This window comes from Dermacentor albipictus, chromosome 10 (assembly GCF_038994185.2).
Source record: "Dermacentor albipictus isolate Rhodes 1998 colony chromosome 10, USDA_Dalb.pri_finalv2, whole genome shotgun sequence".
In the NCBI taxonomy this organism is placed as follows: Eukaryota; Metazoa; Arthropoda; class Arachnida; order Ixodida; family Ixodidae; genus Dermacentor; species Dermacentor albipictus.
This window is the reverse complement of record NC_091830.1, coordinates 53,870,745-53,892,167: the sequence shown is the minus strand read 5'-3', so window position 1 is coordinate 53,892,167 and position 21,423 is coordinate 53,870,745. Positions and strand designations below refer to the sequence as shown.

General features: G+C 44.8%; 2 long non-coding RNA genes across 2 annotated transcripts in view; one reads left to right on the top strand and one right to left on the bottom strand.

The window, feature by feature from the left end:
- The window catches only part of LOC139050969 (uncharacterized), a 63,370-nt gene that overhangs the window by 32,357 nt on the left and 9,590 nt on the right, over positions 1-21,423 (bottom strand). The gene's annotated exons all lie outside the window — the stretch shown is intronic.
- Positions 520-21,304, top strand: LOC135907627 (uncharacterized). Its single transcript, XR_010566078.2, has 4 exons — positions 520-841; positions 1,263-1,439; positions 18,414-18,626; positions 20,873-21,304. It is a non-coding gene; the product is annotated as an uncharacterized lncRNA (long non-coding RNA).

The following is a 21,423-nucleotide window of genomic DNA, read 5'->3' as shown; positions in this document are numbered from 1 at the left end:
ATACGTATGAACACACCATGGTAATGAATAAGACAACAGCATATACGCGTAAACAAAATTACGAAAATGCCTTCTTTCTACGTGGCATTGGGTATTACAAATGTATCTACAATCTGGATTTCTCAACAAAACGATGGCCGTGCAGGCTTTTTCATTTGGATTCATGTAGTTTACCAAATTATAATAAATTACTCATGAGAATGCCTGAAAACGCCTGCATGAGTATAACATGCGCCATACGAAGTCTCACAAGATTTGTGCAGCACCTCGCAATGCTGCCTCGTAATACTCAAAACGGCCGGTTGCATGACGTACACTGACAATGATGGAGAAGGAACGTTGTGGCCACGTTGTGCCGCAACGTTCCTTCTGGGCACCTGCGCACTACGCAACGTTGTCTTGTGCGCACCATGCCATTCATGCTGTCCGTCAAGCTGGTCAACTGAAATAAGAGATCGCTTTTACCGCTTTTATCGCAAAACAGCTGCTGCGAAACTTCCCAGCTTTGGACAGAGCCAGACACAACGGGTATAACACAATGCTGTGGCGCTTCGCCCGCTTTTACTCGTCATAACCTGCACTATTCTACATCAACTCATTTGCTAGGAAAGTCCATAGCGTTGGGAGCGTCAGAAGTACAAAGCTTTGTGTGAGCTTTGTTTATTAGAACCTGGTTTACGGCGACTTTTCTTTTTGTGAGGGAGAACGAAAAGTTGATGTCCCACGACTCTCCCACGCACTCGGATATTACCAACAGTTGTAATGGGCCATGCTGCCGTACTATATCTTCTTTTTGGCATATGTGTCATTCCATCGCACCTTGCTAGCGCTGGCAAAAAAGGTGAGAGAACGTTATAAAATTAATCTTAAGTGAAGTGCATTCATGCTCGTTTGCATGCCTCTATTCAAGAGTGAACCACTGTACGCGATCCAACTTGCAGTCAGACTTCTTGAACATTTCTATTTTCCTCAGCATTCCATATAAAGAAAAATATTGTCACATCCGCAGGTAGGACATTCACAAATGCGATGTTTCATATGCTTTTGATGCAAGTTGTATAAGAGTTGTCTCCGCCTCATTAGAAAAACAGGGGTGTTACATGAACGTTGAGGTTATTGCTAGTTATTTTATCACAGAATTTGAGCTCAGGTGCTTTTGACAAAAGAGGTGTTTTCCTCGTCAGTCAACCTCGGATATTCGTATTCCGAATAGCGCCTACTCCAAATGATTCAAATGCATCCTGCGTTTTTGCTCTACTCAGATACCCAAGGACCAAACGAAAGATGTTTGACGGAAACAACAGTGGAAGGCTGCGCGACCATCCTCTTGAGCTGGAGCTATAGCAATGAAACCAGTAAATGCGAAAAAGGCTTCGTTTGTCATGAATGCCCTAACCGATTTGACACTCATGAAGAATGCACTACTACCTGTCCAATGCGTAAGTACAGGCAAGGAACCAGTTTATAGTTGCTTAACTAATAAGTTGTGAGAAACATGCATTTTTACTTTACTTTTCATGGTGCAAACCATTATGAAGTTTCTAATGTCAGACACGCATAGCTTGCAGAAAGTTTAAGAGAGACAGAGGAAAGGGGAAAGGCAGGGAGCTTAACCAGAGAGGAAGATCCGGTTTGCTACCCTACACTGGGGAAAAAGGGGAGGGGGAGGTAAAGTGATAACAAAGTAGAGATACAGAAAGAAAGGAGCACAGGCATGCAATCACAGTCGGGCACTATCACCGCACAGCACAGTAGCACTTGCAGCACTATGAACCATCTGTTCATGCTACAGCTGCTTGTCCAATTCTGTTGCCCTTAAAAACTGCAACAGTGCTCTCGTCGCCCTCTGCTGCGATGGCTTGTGATGACGGCATTTTAAAATAAGTTCATCTGTTAGAGGTCTTCGGTCAAAGCGTGCTATCGCGTTTGCGAGCGATCGTCTCTCAATTTTAGTGAGGACAGTCAAAGAGAAGGTGTTGAAGAGTCTCCTCGTCACCTCAGTCATCACAAGAGGCGTCGTCGGCCCATCCGATTCGGAAAGCAAAAGACTTGGTGAACGCCACCCCTAGCCATATTCGACAAAGCGGGGTAGCTTCGCGACGGCAGTGTCCAGCTGGAACGCAAAGGCGTAGAGAAGAGTTAAGGTTCAGCAGCTGGTTGTTTTGAAAACTTCCTGCATTCCACAAGGAGAACGTGATATCACGGCTGAGCATTTGAAGCTTTCTAGCGGCATCTGTCTTTGATAATGGTATCGGCTCCTCTTCGTCACCTTGAAGAGCCGACCGAGCAGCGCTATCGGCGTGTTCTTTCCCTATGACGCCGCAGTGACTTGGAAGCCACTGAAATGTCACGTGGTGTCCTTTCTCAGTCAAGGTATGGATTGGTTCTCTAATCTCGAATACCAGCTGCTCCTGTGGTCCAGGTCGCAGGGCTGATTGCAAAGACTGCAGTGCTGCCTTCGAGTCACTGAATATTGACCATCTTCGAGGTTGTTCTTGGCTGACGAGACGAAGTGCAGCGCGAAGAGCTGAAAGTTCCGCAGTCATCGCGGTCATTGGGTGACATGTCTTGAAACTGATGGGGGTGGCTTTCGTTGGGAAAACCACGGCTCCAGAGGAACACTGGAGAGTTGCTGATCCATCAGAATGAATATGTACGTGGTCGGCGTACCTCTCGTGCAAAAGGAGCAGAGTTAGTTGTTTTAGAAAGTTTAAGAGAAAGCCTCGAAGAAATCACGCTGTGCATTTTCGTAGTTGAAATAATAGCTGCACAGCATTAGTCACAAATCCATCGATCGTTTGTGCAACGTTTACTTTGACTTGTATTACCGTGCTTGACTAATTTTTGCATAGGGCGCTGGGGTCTCGTTACGGCACTCCCAGCTATGCTAAGGTGTGAAAAGGTTCAGCGCCACATTCTGATTGCACTGATATTGTTGTATATCTAATTTTACTTGAATTCTGCAATTAACCACTCTCAGAGAGTACCTCGATGGGCATCTAAGTTTCTGAATGAGACTAGTTTCTCATTTTGCGGCCTCGATGTTTTCCTTTACCAAACTAGCAGTCGGACCAACTACTCTCATTTTGCTTGAAGTAGATAAAAGAGGCTGGAAGATCAAGTCACCCTCCCACCCTCCCAATGAGCTGGGTGGCTCTGCCACAAGCGCTCATACAGAATCGCAGCAGCATCGCGTAAGGGGGGATGAATGCCCGCCCCCCCATACGTGGAATACCATTCTACTACACTAAATTCGAGAACCTTAGCTGGTCGACAATATTTCAGAGTCCACCACTACTTCTTCGGACATTTTCTTTCTTTCTTTCTTTCTTTATTGATTTATTTAAGACAATGAACAGATTGTCTTAGGGGACACGGCTAAAGGCAAAACATTTGCCTGACTAGGCCGTGCCACCCGTACATTGGCAGCAACATGGCAGTGGCAGGCTTTCAGGAGGTCACACATGAAATTAAAGTAGTACACATTTTCAACACTTGAGTACACAATTCGCGTAAGAAGAAAGAAAAAAAAAGTTAAAGTTTATACAGTTTTCTAATCAATTGAAGCACAACAACGACAAAAAAAAGTATGTACGAAATTTTCCACACCTGTAGCTGAAAGGTTAAAGTTTACACAGTTTTCTAAAAACAACAACAAGAAACATGAACAAAATTTTCTATACCTGTAGTTCAACATTTCTATTAGTCTTCGGATAGTAACAATTCTTTTACCGTTTTCTTAAAGCTTTGCTTTGATATTCCAGAATTTAGCAGGTCCAATACCAAGGGGTAGTCGTTTAGAAGGTTAGGAAGTTGAACTGCTAGTTTTTGATCTCCGTATTTCGTTCTGCAACGTGGTTTTCCTATCAGAGTTTTTCTGAGGTTATAATTTGTCGTTCTGCCATGGTATTTACTTTGGAAGGAACATTTGTCTTCCCAGAATTGCCGTGAAATTTCGAGGAATAATTTGTAAGTGTGAAGTTTTGATGCTGTTAATATTTTGTATTTGTTATAGTATAGTTTAGTGGTATCAGTACGTTCTAAGTTACCTATCGCGCGCAGTGCGCGGTTTTGGAGTGTTTGAATTGATTTTAAGTTAGTTTGTGTAGTGGTTGACCAAACTAGCAAACAATACGTTAATCGAGAATGTATAAGCGCGTTGTAAATATTGCGCTTCACATTTATCGGTAGCAAATATCGCAACCTATTTAGCACACCGACAGCACGAGCGATATTTTTTCTAAGAACGTCTACGTGCGGTGACCAGGACATATTTTCATGGAATATAACTCCTAAAAATCTGGCTGTTGTTGCCTGTTCGAGGTTGACCTTCTGAAACTGGAGTGTTATCTGAGGGTGGATTATTGTTCCTTTTGATTTAAACACTAGATACTTAGTTTTAGTTATGTTTAATTGGAGTTTATTCGCATTTAGCCACAAGCTTAGTTGCTGTAACCAGATGTTAGCTTGCTCAAAAAGATTACCTATTTCCCTTCCTGAGAAGAAAACGTTAGTATCATCCGCGTATAATATAATATTGGAACAGCCTTGAATATTGACAATATCATTAATATAGAGTAAAAATAAAACAGGCCCCAAGACGGATCCTTGCGGCACGCCGTACTTAATGTGCTGGATTTCGGAACTAACTCCATTTATTGTTGTGTACTGTGTTCTAGAGGTCAGATAGCTTTTTATTAAGGATAATGCGACACCACGAATTCCATAAAGAGGTAGCTTTTCCAAAAGGACATCGTGTTGCACGCAATCGAAGGCCTTCCTAAAATCTAGAAAGATACCTAGAGTTAACATTCGGTTTTCTATGTTGTCAAGGATTTGTTCCTTTATTTCAAGTAAAGCGGTTTCTGAAGATTTAGCCTTACAGAAACCATATTGCTCCTGAGCTATTATGTTATACGTGTTTAGAAACTGACAAAGTCTTCTATTAATTACATGCTCAGCAATTTTCGCGAAGACAGAAAGAACGGATATTGGCCTGTAGTTATTCATGTCGTTAACTGGGCCACTCTTATGAATGACAGCCACTCGGGCTAGCTTCATCCTATCTGGAAACACACCGTTAGAAAGAATTAGGTTACAGATATGTGAAAGAGGCGTGCTTACAATTTCACTGACGGCTTTCAACGGCTTCACTTTTATATCATCTTCACCTGAAGCACAACTGTCTTTCAACGATAAAATTATTGTCTGTATCTCGTGCTGCTCAGTAGGCGCCAAGAACAGCGTAGAAGAACATCGATTAAATATATATTCCGTGCAAGAGACTGGTGTATCATTTTGTGAGGACGCACCAGCGTCAATAAAATGAGAATTAAAAGTATTTGCAACCTCAATATCTGACAATTCACTATGCTGAAATGCAACTTTTCTTGCGATAGCGCCTTTGTTAATTACTTCATTGATCGCTTTCCACATGAGATTTGAATTTCCCATGATAGCAAAAAACTTGTTCGCGTAATATTCTTGTTTAGAGCGTTTAATATCGGAATTCAATTTGTTACGCTCAGATTTGAAAGACCGAAAGTCATCTTCGCTTCTGCTACTCAAAAAGATTTGGAAGAGCTTGTTACGACATTTTATCCTGTTATAGAGGTCACGAGTTATCCAAGGCTTTCTAGCCTTGTTGTGTTTTTTAAACTTCTTAAGTGGGAAACATCTGTTGTATAACAACGTGAAGGTAGATATAAAAACATCGTAAGCCTTGTTTACATCAGTTTCCGCGGTCACTTCGTCCCACCGATAACCAGAGACTAGTTCAACAAATTTCTTAACACTTTGTTCTGAATAAATTCTTTTTAAGCTTTCAGGGCATATATTGGATGGCTGTCTATGAGGTAGCAGACAGTATATAGGCAAGTGATCACTAAGATCGCACATCAAGACTCCTGCCCTTACATATTCAGCAGAAAAACTCGTCACACAGAGGTCAAGTGTTGTCTGGCTTGTAGGTGTGATGCGAGTAGGCACGTTGATGACATTTGAACACCCGTATGATTCAAAAGTTTCCTGAAAACGCGTATATTCTAGGTTGTCTGGGCAAGCATCTATATTAAAATCGCCCATTAATATTGTTTCGAGTTTAAGTTCGGTGCTGAGTTCTAATAATTTTTCAGTAAATTCTAAGAACTTGCACATGGATCCAGATGGCGGGCGGTACACTAGCGAAATCAAGGTGTTCATGCACTGAAGACCAATACATTCATAGCATTCGTTAACAATCTTGAGCTCGGGGATTATACTGTACGACAAACCAGAACGGACATAAATAGCAATTCCTCCTCCTAGTTTTTTCGTTCGGTAAACAGAGATACAGTCATATCCAAAAATAGAAGCGCATTCATCCTCTGATGTAAACCACGTTTCACTAAAACAAAGCAAATCGAAGCAGTGTTGCAGTTCAGACAGATACAAACTGACTTCATCAAACTTATTTCTCAAACTTCGCAAATTAAAATAAAATATTGAAAGTGGACATTGGTTCTTTAACGACGCGACATCCCCAGAAAATTGGAATTCCAGGGTCGCCATTGTGGTTTAGTAAACATAACACATCTTTTGCTATCACGTATGCCGCCATCACTTCGAGGCTGTAAGACTGGCCAGATCCTCCTCGTCGCGTATGACAACAGCTCGGTCGCCGCTCCTTTTTCGCACCAAAACTTTACCGTTTGAGTGCCAGACGTATGCGTATCCTGAGGTCTGGGCCCATTCCTTCGTCTTTGATAAAATATCACGTGATAGCCGTGTCATATTTTCACAGCAAAACACGTGCCCATGATCCTTTAGTTGCTTCTTGTTAGCAAGCCAGGAATCGCGAAGTTCCTGGTGAACAAAACGGATAATGATCGCCTTGCTTAAAAGTTATTGCGCGACATAAAAAACGACACGGACGTGAAAGAAGACGACACACCAAGCGCAAACTTTCAACTAAGTTTATTGTGCCACTGCGTCATTTTATACATGGCATGCACGTAGATCGCGCATGCGCTTACACGGAAATGAAGTGCGAAATCATGTAACATGGTTACGTGTCGTGTGATGCCGCGTCCAAGTAACGTAATTCCTTTTCTGTGAGAGCTAGAGACGGGAAGCTGACACACGCATCACCCAATTTTGCGATCATCTGTGCTTCAGATATCTCACGGATGAGCTGCGTGCTGCCACGGGAAACAATCGTACATTGATCCTCAAGAGGTTTGCACCCATGATCGCGACAGTGGATCGCCAAGAAACCGCCAGAGCCGTTTTTAACATTGTTACTGTGCTCACGGAGCCGATCATTCAGGCAACGCCCAGTTTGTCCTATGTATTTCTTGCCACATGAAAGCGGAAGGCTGTACACCACCCGGTGTACACACTCGACAAACTTTTTTCGGTGATGCTTTCTGCATTTATCGGAAGGGTCGGCATTCGGATCCGTCAGCCTGCAAAGCCTGCCGAGCTTGTCGGGAGCAGAAAAAACAACTCTTACATTCGCTCTTTGGGCAATCTTTTTCAAGTTGTGGGAAATCCCGTGCATGTAGGGTATGACACTAACTTTAGGGCGTGTGCCAGGAGGGGCATCGGCAACTGACTTTTGCGTACTGGATCGCGCTTCTCTTAAGATGCGTTCCGCGACAGACACTAGCACCACCCTGGGATATCCAGCCAAGGACAACCGTAAAGTTTGCGCTTCCAAGCTTGCGTCCACAACATGGCAGCAAGACTTGCTAAGGGCATTCTTGAAGCACAAACTGACAATGGCCCGCTTAACAAGCTTGGAATGTGCGGACGTATACGGCAGAAGTGGTTTGTTGGCTCGCGGCTCGTACGACCAACACGTGTGGCAGTCCTGAAAATTCAGGCGAAGATCAAGAAAACGAAGAGACCTATCTGCCGGCAGCTCATGAGTAGTTTGAAGGGGGGCTAAGCACTTCTGAAACGTTTCTAACGCTTTCTTAGCTTCCAGAATGAAGGCATCAGAAGAGCAGTCAATGAAAATTAAAAAGTCATCAACGTATCTAAATGTTTTAAGAACTGCAGTGCCGTGCACTTGGAAAGAAATGTCATGGTCTAAACAGGATAAAAACAAGTCACTAAGAATGGGAGCAATGCAAGAGCCAATACAAATTCCGCTCTTCTGCAAAAAACATTGGTTATCCCAAGTGATAAAGGTGGAATTAAGATAAATCTGTAAAAGTTCTAAAAATTGACTGCAAGACATGCCGGCCTCACTCTGGAAGGAAACAGCACCATACTTATCTATACATTGCTCAACACAGGACAGTACGCTTCTATGCGGCAAGGAATAATAAAGATCCTTTACATCAATGGAAAACGCCTGAAGACCACGGTCAGAATGTGACTTCAAAAATTCAATCACAGTTTCTGAGCTCTTAACGAGGAAAGGGTCGCTGACAGGCAGAAGGCCCAACTTTTGTTGTAAAAACACTGCCAACGGCTTTTGCCAAGTATCAATTTCTGACACAATAACCCGTAACGGAACACCGGGTTTATGCGTTTTGGCACTGAAGAAAACTTGTAGGTGATCTCGCTTGCTGTTTTCAAAGGCCTTGGTTAATTTTTGCAGGTTAAGTCTGTTGCACATGCGCTTTGCCACAGCCTTTACCTTGGCCAGCGACACATCTCTATGACAGTTAAACGTGGCACTGATGGCTTCTAGAGCCTTGGCGTTAAAGTCTTGAGCAGGTAACACAGCAAAACCGCCTTCTTTGTCGGCAGGAATTACACACAGCGCACTGTCCACTAGAGAAGAGGCCACCCGATTCACCGAAATCCTCGCCTTCGGTTGCTTGTGTCTTTGTAGTACATCCACACCTTCCTATACGATACGGCCTACCTCGTGGTCTGGGACGAGCCTTGAGACATCTCGAACGTAGGACAGAAGTTCTCTGGGGGGCCTTTTGGTTTGGATGGCAAACTTCGGCCCGAGAGATAGGACTTCTCGAATATCTTCAGGCAAAGCAACAGACTCTGGAATGTGGACGAGGTTCTGCGGGGCCGACCGCTTCTTTTGTGGCTGCTGTTCTCGGAGTCTACGTAATTGTTGCTGCCAAAGGAATTCAGTTGTCTGGTCCGCCTTCCTTCAGCGGGACACTCTGCCAGAATCTGCAAGATCCTTCGATCCGAGTGGAACCACCAAGCGCGACTCTACAGGCAGTACCTTTCGGTACAACTTCAGAGCGGCGCAGGGCGCTACACAGATTATGGTCTGCATCGCCAGTACTTTCGGTTGGCGGATCAGACAACTGAATTCCTTTGGCAGCAACAATTACGCAGACTCCGAGAACAGCAGCCACAAAAGAAGCGGTCGGCCCCGCAGAACCTCGTCCACATTCCAGAGTCTGTTGCTTTGCCTGAAGATATTCGAGAAGTCCTATCTCTCGGGCCGAAGTTTGCCATCCAAACCAAAAGGCCCCCCAGAGAACTTCTGTCCTACGTTCGAGATGTCTCAAGGCTCGTCCCAGACCACGAGGTAGGCCGTATCGTATCGGAAGGTGTGGATGTACTACAAAGACACAAGCAACCGAAGGCGAGGATTTCGGTGAATCGGGTGGCCTCTTCTCTAGTGGACAGTGCGCTGCGTGTAATTCCTGCCGACAAAGAAGGCGGTTTTGCTGTGTTACCTGCTCAAGACTTTAACGCCAAGGCTCTAGAAGCCATCAGTGCCACGTTTAACTGTCATAGGGATGTGTCGCTGGCCAAGGTAAAGGCTGTGGCAAAGCGCATGTGCAACAGACTTAACCTGCAAAAATTAACCAAGGCCTTTGAAAACAGCAAGCGAGATCACCTACAAGTTTTCTTCAGTGCCAAAACGCATAAACCCGGTGTTCCGTTACGGGTTATTGTGTCAGAAATTGATACTTGGCAAAAGCCGTTGGCAGTGTTTTTACAACAAAAGTTGGGCCTTCTGCCTGTCAGCGACCCTTTCCTCGTTAAGAGCTCAGAAACTGTGATTGAATTTTTGAAGTCACATTCTGACCGCGGTCTTCAGGCGTTTTCCATTGATGTAAAGGATCTTTATTATTCCTTGCCGCATAGAAGCGTACTGTCCTGTGTTGAGCAATGTATAGATAAGTATGGTGCTGTTTCCTTCCAGAGTGAGGCCGGCATGTCTTGCAGTCAATTTTTAGAACTTTTACAGATTTATCTTAATTCCACCTTTATCACTTGGGATAACCAATGTTTTTTGCAGAAGAGCGGAATTTGTATTGGCTCTTGCATTGCTCCCATTCTTAGTGACTTGTTTTTATCCTGTTTAGACCATGACATTTCTTTCCAAGTGCAAGGCACTGCAGTTTTTAAAACATTTAGATACGTTGATGACTTTTTAATTTTCATTGACTGCTCTTCTGATGCCTTCATTCTGGAAGCTAAGAAAGCGTTAGAAACGTTTCAGAAGTGCTTAGCCCCCCTTCAAACTACTCATGAGCTGCCGGCAGATAGGTCTCTTCGTTTTCTTGATCTTCGCCTGAATTTTCAGGACTGCCACACGTGTTGGTCGTACGAGCCGCGAGCCAACAAACCACTTCTGCCGTATACGTCCGCACATTCCAAGCTTGTTAAGCGGGCCATTGTCAGTTTGTGCTTCAAGAATGCCCTTAGCAAGTCTTGCTGCCATGTTGTGGACGCAAGCTTGGAAGCGCAAACTTTACGGTTGTCCTTGGCTGGATATCCCAGGGTGGTGCTAGTGTCTGTCGCGGAACGCATCTTAAGAGAAGCGCGATCCAGTACGCAAAAGTCAGTTGCCGATGCTCCTCCTGGCACACGCCCTAAAGTTAGTGTCATACCCTACATGCACGGGATTTCCCACAACTTGAAAAAGATTGCCCAAAGAGCGAATGTAAGAGTTGTTTTTTCTGCTCCCGACAAGCTCGGCAGGCTTTGCAGGCTGACGGATCCGAATGCGGTCCCTTCCGATAAATGCAGAAAGCATCACCGAAAAAAGTTTGTCGAGTGTGTACACCGGGTGGTGTACAGCCTTCCGCTTTCATGTGGCAAGAAATACATAGGACAAACTGGGCGTTGCCTCAATGATCGGCTCCGTGAGCACAGTAACAATGTTAAAAACGGCTCTGGCGGTTTCTTGGCGATCCACTGTCGCGATCATGGGTGCAAGCCTCTTGAGGATCAATGTACGATTGTTTCCCGTGGCAGCACGCAGCTCATCCGTGAGATGTTTGAAGCACAGATGATCGCAAAATTGGGTGATGCGTGTGTCAGCTTCCCGTCTCTAGCTCTCACAGAAAAGGAATTACGTTACTTGGACGCGGCATCACACGACACGTAACCATGTTACATGATTTCGCACTTCATTTCCGTGTAAGCGCATGCGCGATCTACGTGCATGCCATGTATAAAATGACGCAGTGGCACAATAAACTTAGTTGAAAGTTTGCGCTTGGTGTGTCGTCTTCTTTCACGTCCGTGTCGTTTTTTATGTCGCGCAATAACTTTTAAGCAATGGATTACCAACTTGCCCGGAATGCTGCTCTCATTAATGATCGCCCGTGTTTTGCCTGGTTTAGCGGGAAGTCTGTGTATAGCCATAACATCACTCTTGTTCAATAGTGGAAGCTTAATTTGCATCGCGACTTCGTTTACCTTCAACATTAGGTCTTCGTTCTCGCTTTCAGTAATACCGTGTACTTCAATATTTAACCTGCGGCTACGGCATTCAAGGTTATCCAGATCCCGTTTGATTTGAGACAATTCACTGCTCGAATCTGCATGTTCAAGTTGGTCAACTCTGTTTGATAGTTGTGTGGTAACTTTTTCCTGAGCCTGCAGCCTCGTCTGAAATTCATCGAATTTGTCAGAAATATGTTGCACAGACGATTCTAGTTCCACCAGTTTGATTGGCAGATCCAAAAGGGTATCTAGCTTGGTTTCGATTGCTAGAAGTCGAACTGCTATGTCTCTCTGCGGCGTGTGCCGCTCAATTTCAGCATCCGCCCCTTGTCCCACCCCCCGACATGTCTCACATTTCCATGCCTTCTTAGACGTGTCGCGCTTTCCAGTAAAAGCTTCTTCCGATATACCGGAGCACGAACCAAAATGAAATTTGAATTTGCACTCACAGCAAGTCATGTACAAGCCATTGTCAGGCACCGCGGAGCGGCACACACAACAACGCGACATTTCAACAGGTACTAGTAACACTCGTAAATCTCAAGCAGCGTTGGCAGCAGCGGCTAGCACATACAAAAGGTAACTGATGGAAAACCACCAACCTGTAATATTTCAAAAACGTGTTTCAGCGGACATGCGTCAGATGCTGCCGCTACTGCCAAAGTGCGCAGGAGAACGGTTGTCAGGACTTGATATAGCCACTGGTCCAGGGGGCGCTTCGGAATGTGCGTTGATAGTAGATCTATGGCAGGGAAATCCGCGCGGCGGTATGGGCTCACAGTATCGGCGATGAGGCTGCAAGTGGCAGAAGAAACCGGGAGTAAAGTTGAGTGCTTGAAACCGGGGTAGGCCAAAGACGGGGCACGGGCACCACAGTCTTGCGACGAGCGCCCGACGATTCCACGGGTAAAGTTTGTAGACGAGGCAGAAGCCACCGTACCTGTAATATTTCAAAAACGTGTTTCAGCGGACATGCGTCAGATGCTGCCGCTACTGCCAAAGTGCGCAGGAGAACGGTTGTCAGGACTTGATATAGCCACTGGTCCGGGGGGCGCTTCGGAATGTGCGTTGATAGTAGATCTATGGCAGGGAAATCCGCGCGGCGGTATGGGCTCACAGTATCGGCGATGAGGCTGCAAGTGGCAGAAGAAACCGGGAGTAAAGTTGAGTGCTTGAAACCGGGGTAGGCCAAAGACGGGGCACGGGCACCACAGTCTTGCGACGAGCGCCCGACGATTCCACGGGTAAAGTTTGTAGACGAGGCAGAAGCCACCGTACCTGTAATATTTCAAAAACGTGTTTCAGCGGACATGCGTCAGATGCTGCCGCTACTGCCAAAGTAGCGGCAGCTACTTTGGCAGTAGCTGGTGAACCTCATTGAATAGGAAATTCACCGAGGTTTTGACATCTTTGAAACAGGAATTCCTAAGATATCTGTGTCATGCTGTGATGACACCTTTGATATCTTTTTTCGTGCCACCTCCTTCAGTGACATCTTTTCACTGTCCCTACCACCAAATTGCAACCGGGAACCATGATAGAGCCCTCTCAGAGCCAACTGCAAAAGGCGACGTCCACATTTGCTTCGTCCGCCACTTCCTCTGAGGATTTCACAGCTTCTTTTTATCGTCGAAGTACTCACCTATTTTGCGCAACATTTTGAAACTGAGCGTGCACATCTAGCAAGACGTGAAAAGGTGCGACAGCTACAGGGAATGCTTACAAGCTCTATTTTTGCGAGATTCCTCCAAATGTAAAAATGTATTGCCTTGCTCTTTCGGTCCTAAAACCTTAGCTCGACTGCCAGTGAAGATATAGCTGGTGGCTAAGTTGCAATTTTGACCAATGTGGAAAGGTTACAAGTCCTCCCAGAGTCGTCCGCACCAGTTACCATGCCAATATCATAGAAGCATGACTGAAGCTAATGTCCAGTGCTTTATTGCCATAGCCCACATCACATCCTAGTCACCGTCATTATTTTAGCACCTATGTATTCTACTCCACTTACAGCGGAAGTTTTTAGGCCCTTTTACAGCCATATCTCATTTACCATGATGAGATCATTGTGCACGTCATCCACAACACATCGTCAACATTACCACCTGTCATGGCGCTCTTTGGCCAAACCTGGCCCTTGCGCCATAAAACACTACACATCATCAATGTCCAGTGCTTTCAAACCACAGCCACTAAGCATCCACGGCGTATGCTCAAATTCACATCACGACTAAAAGCCCTTTGGTGAACGTAAGGTCTTAAAGGTGATCAAGCAGTTCAGACAAAAATAAGAGGTATGCGTGATTAACACTTACTTTACCAGGTGAAGTAGAGGACAATCAGCCAAAGACTGTACTACCTGAGATGTTTAATCAGCTCACAGAAAAACAAAATTGAATTATTGACTTCCTTTCTATATGCCCATTACCCCTCTTTGGCTCTTTTCAAGCGAAAAATATCTCATAATATTTGGCTCTGCCGTGACAAGGGCGAGTGCAATGCTATGTATGACACAATTTAAGCAAGCTTAACAATCCGTAAAACAAATACTTTACTTTTTATACGTAAGATGTGCTTCTGTATCATGGAACCCTTTTCCACAGTATTTTACGACAAGGCGAAAAATAAGCAAAATCAAGCAGCTAGATTTGTAGTAATTATGGTCCATTCTCAAGTATTTCGAAAAACAAACATTGGGATACAAACTGTTCACTATACAAAGGCTAGAATTACGGCACAAATTTCTTCGCAGTATGAAGAAAGATGGCCAACAATCAGCAAGACCTCTTACAACCGGTTATACGATGTATCTTGTTCAAATAGTTCATGGTGTATATTGTAATGCCCGCGCAAAGCATACACTTTTGGCATTTTGACATTTTGAGAGCAATACCGGAATGAAACCTGCTCCCTGACGACGTTTTTAGAATAACTGTTTATCATCTTTTGTTCCCTTCCATGTGACAATCTCAAGACCGACAACATTATTTCTCCAGTTCCAATGTGTCTAAGTGTTATAGAAGTACTTGTGTGTAAGTTACAAATACTGCCTGATGTTGCCTGCGTATGTAACAAATTAAATCTTGCATAACAATGTATGTTATTTCTAATAAGTTATAATTCATACTACCCACCTCGTGCTCCAGCGCAATATCTTGGGCGATACAGATAAATTGTAAATGAATAAACTTACAGATTTTGCGGCGACAGGGAGCAGATAATTTCAGTAAATTCTTCGAGTTTACGTGCCGAAACCAAAATCTCATTATGAGGCAACCCGTAGGAGGGGGCGGGGGGCTATGGACAATTGCACCCTCCTTAAGGACTTTCGCGTGCACTCAATTAACGGTACACGGGAGTATTTTGCATTACGACCCCATCGAAATTCACCCTCCGTGGGCAGGATTTGATGCCGCAACCTCGCAATTAGCAGTCGAAAATCAAGAGAAAAAGAAAATAGAATTTATTGAGAGGAAAGACAGAGAGGTCGACCTGAGCTAGTGCGCTCTAGTATGCTAGTTTGCGTTGGGGAAGAGGGAAGGGGAGTGAAAGTACTGGGATAGATGGATGATGATGATGATAAGAAAAATGGTGAGTGATTATGTACCTGAGACAGTCCCCGTGCAAAAGCTGCTTGTCGAGCTTGGTGTCCTGCAGAAACTCCAACAACACTTTAGTTACACGCATTGAAGTTGCAGTGTCAGGCCATGGGACGAGGATAGCTTCCTCCGACAGTGGTTGCCTGCCATCGCTGTCTAGGAAGCTTTCTAACGTCCATTGCTCCAGCATATACGCTGGGCAATATGATGTCTCATGTAATGTTTCAACAGAAGACCTTTGAGGAAATAAATAAATAAATAAATGTGTTCCCGTCTTTTTGGCATCTGGCAGTGTTTACAATCAGGGCTGTTCGACTGGCCATTGAGGTGCACGTAGCGACGGGTGAAAGCAACGCCCAGCTGAATCCTGTGTAATAATGACGTTTTGCTCCACGTAAGCCTCGGGGGCAAACAGAATTTACTCTCTGGGTCGATCATGTGTAGGCGTCTGTGAATTTTGTCGTCGTGGGCTCTATATGCCTTTGTAAGGTCCTACATGAGTGCTTTGATCATGGAGTTGGTGTCAGGTCGCGAGCAGGCAATCCGTACCTCATCAGAGGAAGAAAAGGCAGATCTTGCCTCACTGTCAGCGAGTTAATTGCTAATCACACCACAATGACTAGGCACCCATTGAAAAGAGATCAACGGCCACTTAACTCGGCACTGTGATGAAGTTCGGCGATTTCCAGAACCAGCAGGTAGTATGGTCCTTTCTTTAAAAAGCATTTTAGCGCCTGTAGCGCTGATTTGGCATCACAGAATACCGTCGATTTAGGAGGTGTCTGCGTTCTCGTGAAGCTGACAGCCTCCCGTGACCATGACGGGTCGGAGCAGCTAACAGTAAACTAGGAAAAAATTGCGGAAGAACCCATCTCACGATAACTGTCAGCGGTGATGCGATGAGCATTTAAGTGGTGTAACGACACACATGAGTGACCTCTTACCTGCTACTTTGCGTAACCCGCCGTGGTTGCCCAGTGGCTATGGTGTTGGGCTGCTGAGCATGAGGGTGCGGGATTCAATCCCGTCCATGGCGGCCGCATTTCGATGGTGCCGAAATGCGAAAACACCCGTTTGTCTAGATTTAGGTGCACGTTAGAGAACCCCAGATGACAGAAATTTCCGGAGTCCTCCAGTACGGCATGCGTAATAGCCAGAAAGTGGTTTTGGCACGTGAAACCCACATATTTTTTTTTATGCGAAGCATATTACGAGAGCTCCACCCAGCTCCTCAGGCGCGGCGGTGTCGCCTTCAATACCACGTGACACCGTGACGTCACGACGGAGGAGAAACGGGGCTCCAACTCGCGCCGTCGCTCGCGGCGTCGCGGCGGTATATAAGCAGCTGCGCTTGCCTCTGCTAGACACTCACGAGGTGAGATGCCTCCTGGAGACAGCTGCTCGTTGGAATGAGAAGCGAAGGTTGCGGCGTGCTACAGAGACTGATTTTCTAGGTGGCTTTGGCTCAACTCTTGCAAGATGGGCTGGGTGGGAATCGAACCAGGGTCTGCGGAGTGTGAGACGGACACGCTACCACTGAGCCACGAGTACGATGCTTCAAAGCGGTACAAAAGCGCCTCTAGTGAATGTGGTGTTGCCTTAGAAACGAGCTGTTTCTAAGGCTCAGGAGTGCGTCGCTTGCTCAGGCGCACATTTCGTTGCCCCGCCGAACGCTGCGTTGCTCGACGCTCACCGCGTCCAATGCGGGGCGCGTAGTCGCTGCGCCGTAGCCCATTGTCTTACACCCCTTGGCGGGTCGACGGGAACGCTATCGCGTTCCACTCTTGAAGGCGAAGCAGAGTAACGCATGAGTTGTTTCTTCGTCTAGCCGAACCAAATATAACCAAGCAACAGCAGTTCACCAGGCTAAACAGTGGTTCAACAACTAAAATAAAGGCTAGTATGCTTCGCATCCTCTGCTTAACCTTAGCTAAGCCACAGCCATTTTTTTTACTCTGCGTAAAGTGAGAAGGGGATGGAAAAGGAGACATTGTGAGGATGATTGTGATCGTGTGTAGTGAACAGAACACGCCTGTCATATGCGTACATCTGCTTCGAACACGACTCACCAGTGCTGCAATGCGCAGACGTTTGTCATGTAAGTCTAGAGCCTTGTGGTGAGCCTTTCCAAGTTAAAATGTCACGTTTACTTAGAATCAAAAGTGCCTATTCTCTTACCTCGCTTGCTTTGCCTACATGCGACATACACTATCTCCAGTATCGGGCCACTATGCTGTGGCCCTGGCTTGGCAAGGTCGACATCATCGTCACAGCATAATAACGACTGTATGACGCCGGGCGAGTGACGATGATGGAATGACGTCGATAGAGTATCAAAGGTGGAAGTAGGACAGTGGCGTGACGACAATGAAATAATGTTTTATGGTATGATGTATGTGATATAACTACGCCAGCATGACTACGCCAGGACGATGATGCTGTGATGACACAGCTGGAATGACGAATATGGTACAACAACAAATGCGGCACAGAGACTGTGTGACGACGAAGCAATGATGACAATGACAAGGCAATGGAGGAATGATCGCGAATTAATGACAGCTGTATCGACCGACCGACCGACCGACCGACCGACCGACCGACCGACCGACCGACCGACCGACCGACCGACCGACCGACCGACCGACCGACCGACCGACCGACCGACCGACCGACCGACCGACCGACCGACCGACCGACCGACCGACAGACAGACAGACAGACAGACAGACAGACAGACAGACAGACAGACAGACAGACAGACAGACAGACAGACAGACAGACAGACAGACAGACAGACAGACAGACAGACAGACAGACAGACAGACAGACAGACAGACAGAAAGAAAATGCCTTAAATAGGCAAAGACTGCTAATCTCATTAAAATATACAGCCCATTTTTCTCACAAAAGACGCAATGGCTGGTAGAGTCTTGCTGCTGCTTGCAGAATGATGCTCACTGTATAAAAATATACGAATGTACTTTTATTTTCTTGGATTGTAGCGCTAAGTGAAACGGAGAGAGACTAGAAGCAGGCAGGACGACCTGCTCGTCCTGTCTAATCTCTGTCCGTGTCACTTCGCGCTACGATCCCAGGTCATGTAACCGTACCAACTCACCCAACTTTCTATCCTATTGCTGTACTTTTATTTTCTCCTTACAGCACCGAAGCAAGCAACAAAACCAAAGCTCATACGAAAACAACCACGAAGGAACTGCAGGTTTTGGCTTATGCGTGGTGGATCCTGCCAAGATCTCTGGTTTGAATTCAAGAAAAACAAGTTAGGGGTGATGCGCCGACTGCTTTATTACAGCGGCTGTCGGCAAGACAAGAATAGGTTATTTGAATATGACTTTTACAGGAAGAAATGTCATGGTAGGTGAATCGAAATTTATTTTAATGAGTGAGAATTTTTAGATAACTCATGTCTTTAAATACAAGCGATTCAACACGGTGACCTGTAGTTTAGCTTACCGAAGACAATACTATTTCTCATTTGAACAGTTTGCCAGGACAGGCACATCAAAACGTCCGGCAGGCAAAATGTAAACTCTTGTAAAAACAAAGGCATTGTTTTCCCATAGAGTCTTTTATCAGAGCTTCGAAAAAGGTGTTCGCTGATTTGGAGGCTTCCCTACAGCGATATAACATTGCCGGCTACCCATTAGGAGACCCTATTTGTTGCGTTAAATGTTGTCCACTTCCTTTGCAGCAGCAATATTTTCCTAATGAAATGTTCACTGTGTTAGAGTCATTGAGAAACAGAATTGTATGCCTCATACATTTAACCGCTTACAGGCACAATGGCGTTACAGCTGCCGTGTAGGCGAGAGAAATCGAAACCCTCTAGTCAGAAAACGTCACGAGGTACGCTACCCGGATGCAAAAACATAAACTTTGAATATAGGAGGAATATCTGCTGAATCTTTATTAGGTTACAAGAATCTCTGACAATTAGGATTAGTCAGTATTCGCCCGTACACCTACCTCAATGTGTACTAGGGGCCCACCATCTTCCATGCTTGCAGCACAAGAGCATTATGTGCGCGTTTGCCTAATTTGGAACATAGGTGTTTCGTTAAAAGGCCAGCGCGTTCAAGGTAAGAAGCAACCAGCTATACCTTATTTTGTGAAGACTTGTTCAAAGTGCAAATAATGTGTCAACATTCCGGTTTCTTCCTAAAAGGAGCTTGATCATTCATATTGTTCATGTTACCTATTATTTCCTCATAATAGCTCCAACTATTTAGCAATTTTGAAGCCCTAACATAGGAATATTCTTTCTGAGTAGTTATGATAAAGAAGGTACATTGGTGCAAAGCTTAAAAATATAAAATTTATCATTCGCTGTAAAGTTTCTTCCAGATAGGTAGAGAAAATTTTGCAACTTATTAAACACCCAAACAGTGTCATTGCGCATATGAAATAGTGACTGTGATCTTTGCTGATGTGCTTGGAATCTTTCGGAGGCTTTCAGATGAGCGCTAGTAACCATGGTAGCGTATGCATTTCTTGTTTGAATGTTACGTTCCGCAGTCAATGTATAGAGGAAAACACTGCAAAACAATCACGTAGTTTTTCTCTAAGTCTAAGGATATTTCTGAGCACTGAACAGACGTTGAAAATATGCAGGCGTGTTCGCAATGTAAATTGCAATGTAGGAGCAACCTTTTATTGAAATGTCCTTACATCACATTGGCTCATATGCTAAACCATACTGGGGTTCAATCTCACGCAAAGGCTCACTACTCCTAGGCAGTAGTGGCGCTTGGCTTTAGGTGAGTCACTTTTAGGAGGTTTAAAGAGCTGGCTTGCACAATCAAACGAAGCTCTACAGTGCTCAATAGAGTCTACATGCGCCACGTGTGAATAAATATATTCCATTAAATTTTATTTCAGTATGTGTATACATAAAAAATGCAGGATAAAAAGACAAAAGATGTCAATTTACAGGTTTAACGGATTTCTGTAAGCTTACACAACATTTTTGGCAGCCTCACAGTGGTAATTCACAGCAAAAGCTCAAAAAGCATAAAAAGGCTTTATGTGTAAAGATAAAAACGCTTCATGTATGAAGGAAAAGCGGAAGTAATCTACACTGACGTAAAGGAAAAATATGTACTCATAAGGAGCAGACACAGTAAATTTAGCACAGAATGAATGCGTTGATAAAAATATAAGTATGTCCAACGTCAAATTTTCTGTATCTATTACTTTATTTACTGCCAGTGATCTCGACTCGCCGTAGCTTTATCTCTACTACGTGGGCTTTAGAATCAGAGCTACCGCATGGAAATGGTAGCGTTTATGCTGCTTCTGATATTGTTAAAGGGACGAAATTCTTGTAAGTAGGGTACACGGAGGGCGTTACAGGCACGACAGCGCATCATCGATTGATTTCAGCAAAGAAAAAGAGAATGAAGAAACAATGCGATATCAACTATCCGTTTCCATATCTCACCGCATTATTGCCAGGCAAGTTGGTATTGTAACACCAATGAGCCAGATTTATCCTTATACTAAACAGTTTCCTGTTTTATTTATGACATCGTAAATCTATAGGTCTTTTACAAGTGTTACGCTTTGCCGATAAATATTTATTTGAGGCATTGCTCTTTTAGAGGTCAAAAATCGTCCGTCTGAAAAGACTCAACAGAAAGGAGGAAAACCTGAAGCCAGAAGACGAGGACGGAAACCTACAAGTTCAGAAGAAGCGAACACTGAAACCAATACACACAAAGGGGCTGACGAAGGCGCTCGATAATGAGCACGGGGAAACGCATTGCGAATACGTGTAAAGTAACGCATAAAAGCATGCACGAAACGGGCCATCCCCTTGTACTCGTCACTCCAATGTAAAGTAACAGCACAACTCCTGACGTTGGGCTCTGCCCTTGTAGAAATCATCCAACATTTTCAAACACAGGTCCCACATCTGTTGATGCTAATAGATAGTCAACAGAAATACCACAGAAATTTTGTACTGATTTTTGTCAGGGTGCTCTTGATTGCCAGCTTTAGAAGCTTAAAATAAAAGCATTTTCGCTCTCTGGTGTAAGTAACCCTTATTATGAGCCTCGAGGCTAAAAACGGCGTGTTTTTTTCGCGTGCATTTTTGCGAGCTTGCAAGATTTTTCTCAGCCTATTAATAAACACAGCATAACTTACTTGC